Below are 4,417 nucleotides of genomic sequence, written 5' to 3' on the forward strand. Positions count from 1 at the left end.
TCCGCATGTTGATGGTGCTAGCCACGAAGCGGTGAATAAGGAGATGGATTGGCGAGCGAATGTGGCCCTCCTGAGTTGTGGAAGGAATATACACCCGGTTAGCGATCGTGTTCCACCATGTAGAGGCCACCACTGCCTCGGGAAGTTTCTTATGGCAGTTTTCCAGAAAAGCTTCAAAGTCTTCAGACATCATTGTGCTCTGGTCATAAATGCCCAGCCTCCAAGAAAACTCAGCAATGCTGCATTGTCGCAGCTCCCCGCCCAAAGAAAAAGAAATTGTGTTGGGGTTGTAATACTCACTACCACCTCGGAATGAGATGGTAGAAAAAAAATTCCCAACACAGCTAGGCATATACAGGCTCTTGTATTTTGAATAATTGTAACCAACGATCACATGTGATGGTGGTATACCCCAAACTGCACTCCTTCACCAAGTAAGGTGTGAGCTCCTCCTCCAATCCCACATTTCCCAACCACCTGCAGTCAACAGCGTTGGGTAAATGGATTTCCTTTTGTTTGAGCGCCTCTAATCTGTTTTTGGCCCTAGTTTGTGATGACTTGGAAGTGATTTGTTGAAATGAAAGCCATGGGATATCACTTTGGCTCCCCCACGAGAAGATTGCCCCCTTCTGGTCATGATACCTGCATAAAAACATCAAAAGCACACAAACAAACAATACCTAGTAATTAAAAACGAACAAATCGGGTCTGAATAGTCATCTACTCGCCGAGTACACGACCTACTCGGCGAGTAGGATGAACAGCGGGAACTGTTTAGTGCCAGTCATATATAGGCTGTCCAAAACTCCAAATTCTTCACAGGGGTTTGTTGTAATGAGTTATCTAACCATAAATCCAAAAGAAATTCCTCCTAACATTACCTAATTCATGGCTAAATTAAAACCCTAAAATTTGAGGAAACCCCCAAATCCGAAATCAAGCAAAATAGGGGCAAATCTATGATAAAGATTGAACCTTTGATGAGTTTTAAGTGTAAAGATGTTACCTTTTTCTTTGAAAGATGAAGATTAAGTGGAAAATCGAAGAGATTGGAAGAAATCGCAAGAAATCACAGGGTGGCTTGAGAACACGCTGTGCACAGAGAGTATAGGGGTTAAATGGGTGAAAACCCTCTTTTTACAGATTTATATCTCATCCGTGTAAAGTGGCTACTCGCCGAGTAGAAAGGTTCTACTCGCCGAGTATAAATGCCGTTACGCGTTTTATTAGGCTACTCGGGCAGGTACTCGCCGAGTATACGTGCCTACTCGGCGATTAAACCTTGCAGATTGAAAAAAATGTGAAAGTTTTGAAAAATTAATGTATTTTCTCATTTTTTTTAAGCCATCCACCTCACACTCTAGGCATTGCTTGCCCTCAAGCAGTTATGTTCTTAAAAGCAGACGAAGAAAAGAAAAAAAATAATGAAAATAAGGAAAAGGAAAGAAAATGCAAACTTGAAACTCGGGTTGCCTCCCGAGAAGCGCTTCTTTTTAGGGAGTCATTAGTTGGACTCCTCCCCTTCTACGTGGTTGCAATCCCTTCCGGCAGCAGCAACTCTTCCATTCCTTCATTCCTGGGGACTCCTTCTTCATACTTTTTGACCCTATGCCCATTGACCTTGAAAGGCGTGCCATCTCTTGACAATAGCTCTATAGCACTGTGTGGAAACACCGTCTTCACTAGAAAAGGACCATCCCATATTGACTTGAGTTTTCCCGAGAAAAGCTTTAGTCATGAATTAAAGAGCAACACTTTTTGGCCTTCATGAAATTCTTTTTCTTTAATCCTTTTGTCATGCCACATCTTGGTCTTCTGTTTATAAAGCCATGAACTAGAGTATGCATCATTCCTCAGCTCCTCAAGAGCATTCATTTGCATCAACCGGTTGCTCTTTATTTCCTCCATGTTGAAGTTACACCTCTTTAAAGCCCAAAACGCCTTATGCTCTAGCTCCACCGGCAAATGACATTGCTTTCCATAAACTAACCTGTATGGTGTAGTACCAATAGGTGTTTTGAAAGGTGTACGAAAAGCCCAAAGTGCATCATCTAGCTTATCCGACCATTCCTTGCGATTGCTCCCCACCGATTTCTCCAAAATTCGCTTTAAACCTCGATTTGTCACTTCGGTTTGTCCACTAGTTTGTGGATGGTAGGATGTGGAAAACTTATGGGTTACCCCATATTTCTTTAACACCTTTTCCAATTGGTCATTGGCAAAATGTGTGCCTCGGTCACTTATAAGGGATTTTGGGACTCCAAATCGTGAAAATAATTTCTTTAAAAACCGCACCACCACCCAACCGTCATTTGTTGGTAACGCTTGTGCCTCCGCCCATTTGGATACATAATCCACCGCCACTAATATGTATTTTTTCCTTTAGACATGGGAAATGGTCCCATGGAGTCGATTCCCTACACATCAAACACCTCGCACACTTGGATACTATGTTGTGGCATTTCATTTCGAGATGAAATGTTTCCCACTCTTTGACAACCATCACATTCTTTGACAAATTGGGCTGCATCTTTAAAAATTGTGGGCCAATAGAACCCAATGTCAAAGATCTTCTTTGCAGTGTAGTGTGCTCCATGATGTCCACCCGTGGGCCCACTATGACAATACTCTAATATTTTCCGGCTTTCCTTCCCGAATACGCATCTTCGTATGATCCCATCCGCACAGCTCCGGAAGAGGTATGGCTCGTCCCAAAAGTAATATTTTAATTCAGAAAAGAATTTCTTCTTTTGTTGACTGCTAAAATCTTTCGGGGTGTATTTTGTAGCTAAATAATTAGCTATATCTGTGAACCATGGCTCTTCTCCCACGGTCACCATAATGTACTCGTCCGGGAAGTTGTCTCCAACTTTATCTTATTGCAATTGCAGGTTCTCAAGCCTTGATAAGTGGTCAGCTGCTACATTCTCCATTCCCTTCTTGTCTCATATCTCTATGTCGAACTCTTGAAGAAGTAGCACCCATCGTATCAGTCTTGGCTTGGCATCCTGTTTGGCAAACAAATACTTGATAGCCGAGTGGTCAGTAAAAACAGTAGTTTTGGATAAAACCAAGTAAGGGAGGAATTTGTCAAAGGCATACACCACAGCTAATAATTCCTTTTCAGTGGTGGTGTAATTCTCTTGGGCTGGATTTAGAGTCTTGATAGCATAATATATGGGTCGAAAGTGCTTATCAACCCTTTGACCGAGGACAGCTCCTAATGCAAAGTCACTAGCATCACACATAATCTCAAAGGGTAAGTTCCAATTTGGTGCAATAATGATCGGGGCATTAGTTAATTTTTCCTTTAAACATTCAAATGCCTCAAAACATTCTTTAGTAAAAGTAAATGGTGCATCTTTTAGTAGTAATTGTGTTATAGGTCTAGTTATTTTGGAAAAATCTTTTATGAAACGCCGGTAAAAACCCGCGTGTCTTAGAAAACTTCTAATGCCCTTCACATTAGTTGGTGGGGGTAATTTGGCAATGGTGTCAATCTTTGCCCGATCCACTTCAATTCCCATTTTGGAAACCTTGTGGCCCAAAACTATACCCTCCTTGACCATAAAGTGACATTTCTCCCAATTGAGGACCAAGTCGGTTTTTTCACACCTAGCAAACATTAAGTCAAGATTTGTGAGACAGTCATGGAAAGAAGATCCAAAAACGGAAAAGTCGTCCATAAAAACTTCCATGAATTTTTCCACCATATCGTGGAATATGGCTGTCATACACCTTTGAAAAGTCGCGGGTGCATTGCATAGCCCAAAAGGCATGCGTCTATAAGTAAAAGTCCCACTTGGGCAAGTGAATGTGGTCTTTTCTTGGTCCATTGGGTCTATGGGTATTTGAAAATACCCCGAGAATCCATCTAGAAAGCAATAGTAGCTATGGCCCGATAGTCTTTCTAACATTTGATCAATAAACAGTAAGGGAAAATGGTCTTTACGAGTGGCATCGTTTAGCTTTCGATAATCGATGCACACTCTCCAACCGGTTACCGTTCGTGTCGGAATTAGCTCGTTCTTTTCGTTGGTTATGACCGTCATCCCTCCTTTCTTGGGCACCACTTGGACCGGACTCACCCACGGACTGTCGGAAATAGAATAGATAATTCCCGCATCTAAGAGTCCCTCATGTCTACTATAGCACTTGTCGTGTTAGGGAAGGGCCTTCCAAGGATGATTGGCACTTGTGGATCCGCCTCCATGTCTAGAATGATAAAATCAGCGGGAAAGACGAATTTGTCCACCTTGACTAGTATGTCTTCGCATATGCCTCTTGGGAAGGTGACTGTCTTGTTTGCCAAGTGAATTGCCATGCGAATTGGCCTTGGTTCCGGGAGATCCAGCTTCTTAAAGAATGAATATGGCATTAGGATCACACTTGCTCTCGAATAGGCTAAGGCATGAAT

Source organism: Lactuca serriola, chromosome 7, assembly GCF_051521515.1.
Source record: "Lactuca serriola cultivar US96UC23 chromosome 7, Lser_US96UC23_V15, whole genome shotgun sequence".
In the NCBI taxonomy this organism is placed as follows: domain Eukaryota; kingdom Viridiplantae; phylum Streptophyta; class Magnoliopsida; order Asterales; family Asteraceae; genus Lactuca; species Lactuca serriola.